Source organism: Podarcis erhardii, assembly GCF_964252035.2.
Source record: "Podarcis erhardii genome assembly, chromosome: 4".
Taxonomy (NCBI): Eukaryota; Metazoa; Chordata; class Lepidosauria; order Squamata; family Lacertidae; genus Podarcis; species Podarcis erhardii.
This window is the reverse complement of record NC_138508.1, coordinates 75,408,504-75,423,464: the sequence shown is the minus strand read 5'-3', so window position 1 is coordinate 75,423,464 and position 14,961 is coordinate 75,408,504. Positions and strand designations below refer to the sequence as shown.

The 14,961-nt window shown below is 39.0% G+C and overlaps 1 protein-coding gene across 3 annotated transcripts in view; it reads right to left on the bottom strand.

Moving 5' to 3' along the window:
• GABRB3 (gamma-aminobutyric acid type A receptor subunit beta3) overlaps positions 1 to 14,961 on the bottom strand; it is a 191,466-nt gene that overhangs the window by 24,765 nt on the left and 151,740 nt on the right. Inside the window, exon 1 of one of the 3 annotated variants that reach the window (XM_081858987.1) lies at positions 1,897 to 2,065. The exons of the other annotated variants lie outside the window; for them this stretch is intronic. The gene's annotated coding sequence lies outside the window, so the exon portion shown is untranslated. Of the gene's footprint in view, positions 1 to 1,896; positions 2,066 to 14,961 lie in introns of those variants that run through there. 3 annotated transcript variants of the gene reach the window in all.

Here is a 14,961-nt window from a genome sequence, read left to right as displayed (position 1 = left end):
TTTTCTTCCTCAAATGTGCACCGATAAATTACCGTATTAATATTTTTTTGTGAGGGCTACTGCCTTGTGTGGTGTAACATTTGCCTCTATGGGAACACTTTTGGAATTACTTGCATGGAAAGAAGCATGGGAATGAAGCTACACTAGAATTGGGCATCCATCTGAATTTTTCAGAATCCCAAATCAGACATGAATTTCTCAGGGGACACGATACAATACTGCAAGATGAAAAACTATCTTTGGTGGAGAATGATTGTCACTACTGTTCAGAGAAATAGCAGTTATATTCCGCTCTCAGTGCTCATGAACAATTTCTATTAGTGCATCGTCAGAAGGACAATATACCCCCTGGTGTTTTCTGCAATTTCTGATGTGGAGGATAGGAATAAATGCATTCTCTACCAGTTATAGCTTAATTAAAGCTTGGTTTTAGTAGTAATAAAATTGCAAAGTATTTTTATTGGCCTCTAATAAGTAATTTGGAACAAAAAACTAGATTACTAAAACCCACAGGTATATGTGTAGCACCAAAACCACATTATAGTGCAATATTAGTAATTTGATTAAACTAGAAGCAGTCTAAAAGAACTCTGTGTCGCTGGGAAAAAGAATAAATAGCAGGAAAGGCACGCCACAGCTATCTTGTACTCTCCCAAAAGTTCCATCATATTCCCATTTTTGAGAAAGAGGAGAGAAGAGCTTCCTGCTCAGTAACTGAAGATGAAGCTGCTTTCATGCTGACTTCATAAACTAGTAGCCTTCAAAACCATACAACTCTATGAACAAATAGTTAAATACATAAAATGCTGAAACACTTGTGCTTACCTCTCCAAACTTTGCCACACTGTATTTTTCACATACAATGCCACCCATAAAATATTTGTTTTATCATTTATCGCAGTGTAATAAACTTATATAACAAAGCTGGTGGAGAAAACATGGCTCTCCCATTATAGAAGAATAAAAAATTCTACAATCTCAATAATTTTACAATCAGCATTGTAAAAACTGGAAAGGAACTCCTATCAACTTATTAAAGCAATTTCCAATTTGGAATAAAATTACATTTATTTAGATGAGGAAGATGGTCCCAATATTCTGTTTTTTTTTATTTTGCAGCTGACTTCAAAAAGAAAAGTTCTTACAAGAAGTTGGGGGGGGGAGAGAACAGGGAGTTACAGTGTTAAGTCTATTAAATAAAGTTTGGTTCGTGTTTCTATTCTGAAGGTGCCTGTGCATTTATTCATATGTAACAGGATATCTTATACATAAACACGAGTGGAAACAAGGTTTGTTCTCTTTGGAACAAGGATATTTCCTTTCAACTTTCTTGAACTGAATACACCTTTTAAAAGAGGAAATGTTCCCATCAGCTTTTTTATCCCAAGTCTCTATGTTGCAAGACATGACCATCAAAGTTTCCCAGATTATTGCCTTGCTACCTATGTAGTACGGGACACGGGTGGCACTGTGGATTAAACCACAGAGCCTAGGACTTGCCAATCAGAAGGTCAGTGGTTCAAATCCCTGCGACGGGGTGAGCTCCCATTGCTCAGTCCCTGCTCCTGTCAACCTAGCAGTTCAAAAGCACGTCAAAGTGCAAATAGATAAATAGGTACCGCTCCGGCGGGAAGGTAAACGACATTTCCGTGCACTGCTCTGGTTCGCCAGAAGTGGCTTAGTCATGCTTAGTACGCCAGCTCCCTTGGCCAGTAAAGTGAGATGGGCGCCACATCCCCAGAGTCGGTCACGACTGGACCTAATGGTCAGGGGTCCCTTTACCTTTACCTTTACCTTTATGAATAGTAACAGGTCAGTGCCAAATCAATTACTTATCTCTGTTGTGCTTCTTTAAGTAAAGGAGCAGGACAGTTAATTTTGACTTGTTTTACCTACCTCAGAGCATATTTTTAGCTAGTGTTGGAAAATTGTGGCTCCAAATGAAGGCCAAGTGGCACACCAACATTTTTGCAGGTCTCTAGCACAATGAAAGCTGCCTCCCAAAGTGCATGCCTTTTGGTGTGAATAAGTATGCCAACAACCTCTTTGGTGGGTATAAGTGTAATGAGAAGGGTTGCCATATCAACCAGTGTTAAGAGATACTGCACGCAATAGAAGGTTGGTTGGCATAGCAACAAAAGGCACAATATCTTCATTTTGGCATGGGAAGAAAAACTAACCACAAAGTACTAGGCTTTCAGGCATGGAAATAGAAGAGACAGAGCAATAACATGAGATTCTTTTTGTTGTGCCACAGTCTCCTGTTGCCCAAATGATATAAAAGCTTGTCCATTGAAGGAGCTATTCCTGCAGTTATAAGTTGCATTCTGGAATATTGCTTTAGTGAGAAAATGTAAATTGGTCATTTTTTTAAAAAAAATGCCTACTATTTCTAATCAATAGTTTGGCTTATTGGGGCTTCCAGCGCATTTCTAATGACTGAATAATCTAAAAATAATCCTTTCAATTTCAGCAGGCATTCTAAAGAAGTTGTTCTTTATGTTTATTGATTGCTGTGTAAAATGTTTTGTGAAATGGTACTGGAAACAAATACATAAAAACAATCCATGTTCAAAGGAATGTTCTTAAGGTAGGCTTATAAGTAAGGAATTTTAGAAATTTATTTACTTATAATACGGTTTTATTATTTTAAAAGTAGTTTCTTTATATAATTTACAAAATTGTAATTTGATGTGAAAATTCCTGAGCAATGGATTTATTTATAGAATAAATACATAGATTGCCCTTCCTTAGTTGATGCCAGGCAACGTCAGTGGCCTTCAACTTAGGAAATTAAGGTCATACACCTGGAGCTCAGAAGATATCACACAGAAGACAATACACACAGATCTCATGATCTGAACACATTGTTTACTCATGAAATCATCTGTTAGGCAAGCAGTCACATAACAAGTAAATGATTTCCATTGATTCCTATGGGGAAATTTCTTAGGTCTTACGCAGTTCAGATTCTCTCCCCCCACCAAATCATTGCAGCTTTTATTGTTGTAAGTTGTTTTGGATGGCCTTTGCCTGGGGAAGCAGTATAAATATTTTAAAATAAACAAGAAATGAAAAAAGAAGTCTCTTCATTATCACAGCACAATGCTTTACATGTCTACTCAGAAGTCAGTCCCAATGAGTTCAATGGGGCTTACTCCCTGGTAATTGATGCAAGATTGCAGTCCTAGTCTGAGTCCAGCACCCTAGCCACTACCTCTATGAATATAGCGATAGGACACCAAAATTCCCTTCCTGATTAAAATGGTCCAAATGAATCTCAAAAGATTCATAGTGCATTTGTATACATGTTTACTCAGATGAAAGATCTACTACGGTTGATAGAGCTTACCTCCAGATAATTGTGCACATGACCACAAACTGAGTGACTGAAGTGATTTCCTTTCCTCTTTCTTTCTCCTACACACCAAAGTGTGCCGTGAAAGGGGGAATGATACTGTACGGGAAGTGGCAAGCAAAGCCTAGCTAATGAAGAGTAGAATGGTCTGTTCTCAACTAATCACAGAGCATTTAAAGATGCACCACTGTCATTTATCCTTTACATGTTTGCTGCAGGAAGCTTTGCGCAAGCAAGATTCCCACATAAAACAGATACACAAAGATATAGCAAAGGTACTCGAATATTGCATTTAAAGACTCTGTATCGCAATGCAACCTAAAGGAGTTGAGATGTGTAGGTGGCATTTTTCAGGATCCAGCCATTCCAGGTTGGAAACATCAGGAGAAAGACACAACTAGTAGATTGAGACTGTTGACGACAGCTCTTTTTAAAAAAGGACCAGAAAGCTAAATACCCAAGAAAACTACCATTCAAAAGACAAATAACCTTAGGCTCAGCAAAGCACTGAAATTGCTTTACGCAGCACAAAGTTTATTTCCTTTTTAAGCTAACACTCTCGAGGGGATAGATTATTTAGAATCATTGTAACCACTTTAAAGAAAGGAACAAAATGTTCAAAGACAGTTGTGACTGAATCTGAAGTAGCAGTGGCCAGATGAGGGCCTTGCTTTGCTTTAGCAAGAGGAGGCAGGGGGAAAGGATTCCTTGAAGCTGTCATCTTATCTTTGAAGTAAACTCAAACCATATTTTTTTCAAGCTTTCCAATGCCATCCAAATAAACTTCAAAAGAAGACAGACATTTCTCAGCCAATCTTTGAATGCTGCAGTTTCAGGGAAAAAAATCCTGTATCAAAATGGTCAAATGGGGCTGCCCTCACAGTCGACTTGGAAACTTCAAACTGCAGTGGCCAGAACGCTAGCTAGCAGTCCATTTAGATTCATATAACCTGTTTTAAAACAGTTGCATTGGTTGCCAGTTCATCTCCAGGGCCTTTCAAGGTGCTCACATTAGTATTTGAAGTCCTAAATGACTTAGGCCCCAAAGAGACTGTCTCCTTCCCTACAAGACCCTGATGGGTGTTTAGATTAGCAAAGAAGGTCATCTCGGCTGTTCCACTGCCCTCAGAAGTTTGGGCATTGGCAGTTGAAGAGAGTGCCTTGGGATGTCATGGCAAAGAGGGGTTAATAAGTATTAATAATAATAATCCTGCTGCAATCCTATGTGAAGAGTTTCAGGTTGCAGAGTGCCCCCCATAGAAGCTTCAAGAATGTGAAGGCTCAAGAATGTGGAAATTTCAGCTGAAACTCTTGCTGTTTTCATTTTTATCATAACAGCATATTAAGTGTTTTGTAAGTAATTATATATATCTTTAAAAAAAGAAAGAGTACAACTGTACTAGAGAATAACATGTAATTCATTGAACACTGAGGAATACTTATAGGCCTTATTCCGAATTGATGCTGAGTATATAAACAATGTAATTTGTTTAACATCTGCTTGTGGTAAATGTTAACAGATGTTCCTAATTATTATCTTTCGGTGCCTATGTATGCAGAATATGAACACACATATGATAAATTAGACTTGCATGAAACGAATGCGAAATGAGTTAACACACAAACAGTATACAGCTAATTAAAATGCCCATGCTTACATTTGAAAGCTAGATTAACAAACCATAACAAATGCTGCTATTTTAATCATACAAACGAGGCAGATGCTTTCATTTGCTGGGGAATTAGACCACCCAAAGCACAATTTGGTATATTTGTTGTATTTTAAAACCTTGCCCTCTTCTCCATCCATCGCAATGTAGTGTTGTTGTCAATCCTCTTCGATGGTGGCTTTTGTGACTTGGTGGCTTTTCATTCAAAAGAATGTTAGATGGCAAATTACATGTAGTCACTATAGATGTAGTGTGTGCTACACCTACATTACAGGTGTTGATAGGTGGGTACACATGAAAAGGGATTGAGATTGAGCTCAATTTCAGTTCCTTCTATTTGTACCACCACAATTCTCCCTTTCTTCCTCTTTAGCCATGCCTAAATCCCAGCACAACAGACAGTATGCAGAATGGAAGGCTGGGGAATTCCTCTTGTGCTGGTATCTTCCCATTTATCTACTCCCTATAGTTTGTCCTTTTAGTTATTATTGTTCTGGGCAGCTGTGCCTGGAGTCAAATTGACTACGCCAGTATTAGGTTTTAATTTACATTTCATGAAGCATTCCCCACCCCCCTAATCCCGGGCCACAAGGAATGGGGAAAGAGAAGCTGTTTTGATCCACATAAATACATTTAGGATCAAGGCTTAAATGCTGAAGTTTTGTGTGAATCAGTCAAGCCTTTACATTATTTGAAGGCTTTACTCTCATAAGCACTTTATTCCTATGCTGTGAGATTTTTAGACTCTAATAGTTCACACTGTGTGCCAAGCAACTTTTAAGGTTTTTTTCCTCCCCCTTTGAAAGAAAAAATGGTGAGACATCTCGTTTAAGATTCTGGTGTGGGGAGGAAGGTTTCTATCGCATTTCGAGTTCCGTTTGCTATGCTGTTCACATTTAAAAATGTAGCCCGAGCACCGTATCTTTTTATGACTAAGACTCCAGTTGTCAAGCTACTTCCTTTGGTCTCCTGTCAGTGAAGCACTGAAACTGACAGCAGTGCTCCAGAACCGCTCTGGCCTTAGTTGCTACAGCTTCAACATAAACAATGTCATGCAATCTGGCTCCACAGCACAAGCTGCTTACTTTGGACTCATCCAAGCAACTGGCATGAATCTCATTTAAGCATCTGCTATGTTCTAAACATCCAGCCCATCCTCTTGGATTTCTTCCTTTTGATTTCTCTATCCATGGATAAAGACACAGAGTAGAAAAATACTGACCAAATAGCTGTGTATTTGTCTAAATGACAGCAAGTTTATTTGTTATTTGTTGTTGTTTAGTCGTTTAGTCATGTCTGACTCTTTGTTACCTCATGGACCAGAGCACGCCAGGCACTCCTGTCTTCCACTGCCTCCCACAGCTTGGTCACACTCATGTTGGTGGCTTCGAGAACACTGTCCAACCATCTCATCCTCTGTTGTCCCCTTCTCCTTGTGCCCTCAATCTTTCCCAACATCAGGGTCTTTTCCAGGGAGTCTTCTCTTCTCATGAGGCGGCCAAAGTATTGGAGCCTCAGCTTCACGATCTGTCCTTCCAGTGAGCACTCAGGGCTGATTTCCTTAAGAATGGATAGGTTTGATCTTCTTGCAGTCCATGGGACTCTCAAGAGTCTCCTCCAGCACCATAATTCAAAAGCATCAATTCTTTGGTGATCAGCTCTCACTTCCATACATCACTACTGGGAAAACCATAGCTTTAACTATATGGACCTTTGTCAGCAAGGTGATGTCTCTGCTTTTTAAGATGCAGTCTAGGTTTGTCATCGCTTTTCTCCCAAGAAGCAGGCGTCTTTTAATTTCGTGACTGCGGTCACCATATGCAGTGATCATGGAGCCCAAGAAAGTAAAATCTCTCACTGCCTCCATTTCTTCCCCTTCTATTTGCCAGGAGGTGATGGGACCAGTGGCCATGATCTTAGGTTTTTTTTATGTTGAGCTTCAGACCATATTTTGCACTCTCCTCTTTCACCCTCATTAAGAGGTTCAGCAAGTTTATAGGCGTGCTTATATACAGGTGTATGGTATACCAGTATGACTAAGTGGCTGCCAAATTTAAATTTCGGAAAATATTGAAACATGAACTATAATATAGCATAGCATATTAATCTTATAAACAAATGCTACCCCCCTCATTACTTATTCTTATTCTAAATAAGGGATGGGAACTTGTGGACCTTAGGCTGCATAGCTAACAGTCAGGGATGACGGGTTTTTCCTTGCTTGGGCAAGTGAATGAAGTGGTATTAAGACTTTCAAGTTTTATCCTTGTTTGTGGCAGATACAATATTGGCAATATAAAGAATAGGAAAATGGGGAGTGTGTAGAATTTGAGACTTAATATACAAAGGCAAAGCAATAACAAAAGAAAGGCTAAAGGGAAGGCAAAAAGATCTGCACCCTAACTGGCTTCAACTTTTCCAGTGCTGCTCCTTTGCAAAACATGTAAGAGAAAGAGGGGAAGGATTTTGTTTCCTTGCAATATTTGAATCAAGGTGTGTTGAACCCCATTGTGATATGAAAGGCATGGTTTCATTGATTTATAGTATGCTTGTAGAACACTATATGGGGAATGGACACCACCCTTAAGAACTATCTCATCTCACCTTCAAGAAGCTTATCTGAAGGTCATTCTTAGGTGGTATTGAACTCTGGTGCATCTAGCCCAAATCAATAAATCCCTACACATACACACCTTTTGTTGGAGAGGCTATGGGAACCTTGGAACGTATTTTCATGGTTAGTGGGAATGCAAAATTATTTACGGTATATATTTTGGACCAGGGTCTTTGATATTATCGCAAAGATGGTTAAATAAACTCTCCTGCCAAACCCAGCCTTAGCCCTGCTTTAACTAAACCCAGATTCCAGCCCTACTACCCAGCGTAAAGATTTACTTGTTTTCCTACTGGTAGCCACACGTCTAGTGATGATAGTGTATCACTGGAAATCCCAGGTGGAGTTAACTCTTGAGACATGGTTCAATAATATTTGGGATATAGCTAGTTCAGAATGACTAACTGGCCTTAGGAGAGTTTCAAATGGGGTTATAAAGGAAAATACATTTGTGAACCTGGTGTCCCTTCTTTTCATATGTAAAGGGGGGAGGGGAAATAAAGCTCTTCCAACAACCTCACAAACCTGTTTGTGGAGGACCTATACAGACTGCCAATGTTTTAAGACCATGCAGAATGACACCATAATCTTAATGCTATGTTCTTTTATTTGTTGAGACTGTATTGTATAATATTAAAATCTATTTTTAATATATTTAGAAAGAAAGAAGAATAAGAATCTGGATTTGCATGAGGCTCCCACATGTCATGTTATTTTTTCTAGAAGAGCAATATTCCAAACATTATACAACCAAGAAGAAACATGGAGGTCAGAAAAAGTTTTCTATTTTTGTACAACTGAGAGGCATGCGGCCAATAATTTTAAAAAATCAGTAAAGGAGAACTAGTTGTTGTTTGAATTGAATTGGTTCCTTATTAATCTTAAGAGACTTCTTCAAAAAAAATTTGGCTACCACGACAACATCTCTTCTTTTGAATGTTTCCTTGGTTTCATTCATCATCTCATGATCTCCCTGAACATTTTGATCAGGGGGACAATAGGACATCCCTAGGACTAAATAACACTTGGGGGGCAATATTATCACCCACAATGATTCTGTGGGGGAGTCTGCCCTTTTGGGATTTCTAGCTTGTTGGACTCAATGCTCGCTTTGACCTGCAGAGTGACACTGTTAAAGCTAAAAGTTTAATGTGCATAAAATGTTTGTACATGCTGAGGTTAAAACATCTGTAGAGGTTAGCATTTGGAAAACAGAGGTTTACATTAAGTGAGAGGTTCTACTTTAGGTGAAAGCAAAAAGCTGGCGTTTTTCCATTTCACAGGCTTAGGCTACCTGATGACTCATCTCCAGAAACCCAGCTGCACATCTTTCAAAGCAGAAGAGGAAACTTGAAAAGTCAGTGATGGCCAGCAGAAGCAGTGGCAGATGAAGCTAAGCTCTGCAATGATGAACAAGCTTAGGATCTCTCTCTGGGACCAGAGAGAGGAAAATTTACTGCACTGCATAAAGGACTGAACCACACTGCCTGCGACTTGAGAGCAATATGTTAACTTTGTTTCTTTGTAACACTTATCCTTTGAGTTAGTATATAAGACTGTTCGGCAGTAAAGCTTTGAAACTCCTTCTTGGGGATGGAAAGCTTATTTATTTCTACACAAGGTCCAGATCAGGGATTCCGCTGAACAACTCTTGACAGACACCACTTCTGCCCTTCCTATAGAGTTTTTATCCAGGGAAAATTGTGTCCCATTGGGTATCTCCATCCCACCAGATTTTCTTTGTGCCTGCTATAGGACAATGCCATCCTCGAAGACCCAAGTGCTCCAATTCACCCATCAGGCTCAGAGGTTTCTAGCATTAGCATATAAACGCTTGCCTACAGTCTCTCTCCTCCAATGGTCCTTGCATTTTTTGGTACTTGTATAACTGTATAGCATTGAAGCAGTAGGATAATTGTTTAGGGTGCTTATCTAAAGTTGAGATGTGTGCTTGGGATATGGGGAAGCAGGCAGCCGCCAACTAACTGAACAGGAAAAATTAAATTAAAAATCAAAAAGGTTCATGAATTGGCAATACGACGCTGCATGTGGTGATGGTGGAAGCTGGAGTAATGTCACTTATTACTTGCTATGGTAGTAGGCAAGAGTACCTGGGTGGGTGTGGGATAGGCTGCTGCCTGAGTGCTGGAAAAATGTCATTGCCCTGAAGCTGATGTACTAGCAGGCAGAGAGATGGTTAGAACGCCCACAGTAATTGAGTAGGAATGACACAATTACTGCACAATAAAAACAATAACATAGACAGACTCTTATAGCCAAAGCCTTTTCAGTGTCAGCTCCAGTTAACTGCGGGGTTTACTATGTATTATGCATGTCTGCACAGTTTTTATTCCATTCATTTTAAAAGGACATTTAATAACACAGAAAATGAGCTGGCCAAGTTTCTGAAACTTTTGTTTATTCCATAGGCTTCTGCTTAAGCCTTTTAAATAGAATTTAAGAAATGACCAATTTTAGTTAGCTTGTTCCCACATTATTATTTTTTATAGTAAGACAAAATCTGCTAAGAAGCAAGTGTGTTCTTGCTGGAGAATACAATTAAAATCAAGAGGGCTTGCAAACAGCATGTTTATGCTGCTGTTTTGTTGCACTTGTTACATTCTCCAGCAGCTGGCATTCACTTATATTAATATCATGTTTTAGACTTTCTGATTCACATCTTGTATACCATACACAAAACATTCATTTCTTCTTTGCTGAAGTCTTGTTTAAATTACTGTTACTTAAGCATCAACAATAATAATCTCTTTTGAATTGGAGGTATTCAGCAAAGTTTTACATGGAGTATGCCAATTAAAATTAATGAATATGACTAAGTTAAGTCCATTAATTTCAATGGATCTGTTCTGAGTTAAAGTTAGCTGAACACAATCCAAAATATTCTGATTCTGAACCCACTCCAACTTTAAGATTCAGAGCAGCTAACACTGAAAAAAATATTAAACTAGCAGAATAAAGTTACGTAACTGACAGTATTATGGCAAGGTATTATCTTAACTTTTCTAGTAAGCACCAAATCAATCCCATTTATGGAAAAATTCTAATTAAACTGGAGTAAGATATTAAATGAGACTTAGCCAGTAGAAGCTAATTAGAAGTACAAAAAATTATTAGGGTTATGCCTGCTAATTAAGTGAGATCTAATTAACTGGTTGCCTAATGTGATTATTTCTTTTTTAAGACTAAGGACTCTGGGCTTGATTTTTCAAGGTCACTAAAATATTCAGTATGTCCCAGAATGAGAGCCATAAATGGGATGGTACCTAGTGACTGTTAAATGCCTTAATTACTGAACTTGGCATGCTTTCCAATCTTGTAGTCCCTACATAAGATTAGAAAATATGCACTAAGAAGTCAAGGAAAGTGGTTGGGAGAGATATGGTCATTATGAAGAAGATAGGAGCATGTTCCAAACTTCTGAAGATAGATGTGAGCTGGATTTTTAAAAAGTTGTTCCCAATCTTATCTGCAGAGATGACTAACTTTTTGCAGGAGGTCCACCATTCAAGGAAAAACATCAGGGTTCCTCTGTTGACTTAATGGGCTAAATCCAGAGGATGAATACATCTACTGCCATCTTGGTTTCCAGTCTCACTGCCTACTGCTGATGGAGTCCCATCCCAGTGTTTTTATTGGAGTGGACTCTGTCAGCTTACCTCTTGGTTTTGACTCACACGACAAAAGGAGTTAGCAGGTTGCTTTACACTGGCTTAAATCATCACCATCTTAAAGTTATGGGGATAGTTTATGAAGTTAGCAGTGCCACCCAATTAAAATCCAACACATATTTGTGGTATTGTACTCATCCATTCATTTTGCAGCCAATCTAGACCTCTAATACCCAGCAGCTGTGTACCAGCTTACTAGCAGTCCACTGATGACCCAAACAACACAAGCTTGATTCAAGGCCTTTTAAATCAGGCATGGGCAAACTCGGCCCTCCAGATGTTTTGGAATTACAACTCCCATCATCCCTAGCTAACAGGACCAGTGGTCAGGGATGATGGGGGTTGTAGTCCCAAAACATCTGGAGGGCCGAGTTTGCCTATGCCTGATTTAAATCTTGGGTCATTTTAATTGGGTCATTTTGTTTCTCTCACTGAAATAGTAAACCATCACCTAATAGAAATAAACATTCAGCTTTCTTTTCCCTTCATATGAGCATGTGAACAAATCTTAGAATGTCCTGAGCTCAGGAGTTACTATCTCAGGATAATGATAGTGCAAATAGGACTTCATGCTGTGAAATATACATGAAACTGATTAGTCTCCCAAGGATAATGATGACTTCTTTCTAAATGCTAACATGAAATGCTTCAGCAGTTGTTTGAACAGAAACGAGAACATTCCCCAGCCCTGATAGTATTTGCTGTAGGTTGTAGATGACAACACCTATTTCTTAAGGCATCAGAAACAACCATCTCAAGCTGAAGAAAGCAATCAATGTCACATGACACAATTCACTCCTGTCTAGCTGCAATGATACAACTTGGTTAGAGCAGGGAAGGTGTATGTGAAACAACCAAAGACATTAGTTTTGTAATACTGTTGTTCATGTATTTATTTCGTTTATATATTAAAATTAGTTTTTAATATATATTGTACATCTTCAAGAACTTGCAGTCTTCTCTTCTGCATTTCTGCATTGCCGCTGCTAATTAATACTGATGAATAATCCATGCTAGTATAACAGGTTGGGTGTTAGCTACCTCCTTTATGTGCTAAAATGTTATACCTGTTTCTTAAAGCGGGGGATAACTAGATCTTGTGCTTCCATGTTCTGCTATGGCATGGGTAGGCAAACTAAGGTCCAGGGGCCGGATCCAGCCCAATCACCTTCTAAATCCAGCCTGCAGATGGTCCAGGAATCAGCGTGTTTTTACATGAGTAGAATATGTGCTTTTGTTTAAAATGCACCTCTGGGTTATTTGTGGGGCATAGGAATTCATTCATTCCCCCCCAAAAATCCCCCCCGAAACCTATTTCACACAAGAAAGAGGTCCTAAGACTTCTTGCTCCTGTACTTTTGTACTCAAAACAGTCTTGCCAACAACTGCAAGGTCATGACACTATTGTCACAGTAAAATAGCTCATCATGTGGCAAATATTTTATTTTGAGTTGAGTATTTTCCATTACTGATATCAGCGCGAGTTTGTTGCAGAATTCCTGCTGGGTGCTGTTGTATTGTAGTGGGATCATTTCCCAAGTCATGGCAGTGTTCTCCTGCCACTGATGCATATCAGATTGCCAGAGAAAGGAAGTCTCTTCCCCTCACACCAAAAAGACACTTTTTGAAAGCTTACAGAGCCAAAATCTGTACCTCAAAGCCTATCTCACTCACAGGCTCAAGTTGCTGTTTCAGTCTTTTATTTCTTTCCACACCCAAACCTAAATTAAATTATCCTTAGCTAGGAGTGGTGGAGAACAGCATATCCTCCTTGCATACCTCATAGTTATTCATTTCACATCATTTCACACATTTTAGGTTTATTCTTCTTCTTTTACCTGTTTGGCAGATTTACACGTTATGGCTATTCTGGTGGTGACTGCAAATGGAATGGAAGCTCTTCATGCAATGGGGGCAATCTACTGTTCCATAATTTTACTGGCCAGAACACAGAGCAGCTGTAAAGTGTACATTGGCCCCTAAGTCCTACACATGTAGGATGATGTGTATGGTATCAAGGAAAATCAGGTTTTATGTTTATAAGATTGAAACACCCATACAATGGGCATAAAACTACAAGCTCTAAAAGAAAACATTACTTAGGTCACTTTAAATAAATGTTATACATTTAAATACAGGCTTTGCCTGGTGCTAATAAAATGATAGCAGCATTAATACAGCACAGACCAACCTTTCACAGCAAAATACGGATCTCCTAAACAGAAACACGTGCCATATTCTGTTTCTGCGGTATGTGGACAGAGTATACCATTCATTCCTTCAATCAATCAATCAATCAATCAATCAATCACTATGGATGGCAAATTCTATCACCCTCCCACGGTACACAAGAGGGAAGTCTCTGTAGACTCCAATTAATCTCATTGTATGAAGACGCACAAAAGATAGTGGTGAGGACCAAACAAAACCAAGGTAAATTTCCCAAAGAAAGGTAAAACATGGTTTTTACTTCACTTGTTAAGGGCACAAAATGTTGGACATTTTCAGAAGGAATAGGTTAGGAAAGATTTTGCATGCCTTCCCTTATCTGGATATTAAATGCCATGTTGGGGGGGGGGGAGCACTCTCACTACACCATCTTTAGACGCATCCCTCGGACAATTTATATATGCAACTTAGTTACTAGGTTTACAGTATCCTTCAGTGGTTGGCGTTTCCCATTCCCCATTTCTACTGGCCTGTATTACCAAAACAGAGGGTGCAAAACTGTTGTGTTGCAGAGAGACTTGGACAGTTGGACAAAACTGAAGCTTTCTTTGTTAGGCCGAATTGCTGCTATTAAGATGAATGTATTGCCAAAAATGTTGTTTTTGTTTCAAACACTACAGATTGTGGACAAGACGGAGTGCTTCCGGAAGTGGCAGAAAGATATATCTAAATTTGTCTGGCAGGGCAAAAAGCCCAGAATTAAGTTTAAGATATTAACAGATGCGAAAGAAAGAGGGGGCTTTGCCCTGCCAGACTTAAAGTTGTACTATGAAGCCGCAGCTTTCTGCTGGCTAAAAGACTGGCTACTTCTCAAAGACACTGATGTATTGGACTTGGAAGGTTTTAACAATGCTTTTGGTTGGCATGCATACTTATGGTATGACAAAGTTAAGATCAATAAGGCCTTTAAGAACCATATTGTCAGGAAAGCAGTGTTCAATGTCTGGACAAAATATAAAGACTTATTGGAAAATAAAACTCCAAGGTGGCTTTCACCTCTGGAAGCTAAGGCCCGAAAAAGACCCAATATGGAGGCCAAATGGCCAAAATATTGGGAAATATTAGAAAAAGATGGAGACATTTGGAAATTGCAGAGTTTGGAGAAAATGAAGGATAAGGTGCGAGACTGGTTACATTACGCTCAGATTAAAGAAGTTTTTAAAAATGACAAAAAGTTAGGGTTCCAGGTGGAGAAATCGAAGTTAGAAACAGAATTGTTAGAACCAAAGACTAAGGTACTATCTAGAATGTATAACTTGCTGTTAAAATGGAATACACAAGACGAAATGGTTAAATCGGCTATGATAAAGTGGGCGCAGGACATTGGGCATAACATTATGTTTGAGGATTGGGAAAGGTTGTGGACCACTGGGCTGAACTTCACCGCATGTAATGCTCTGA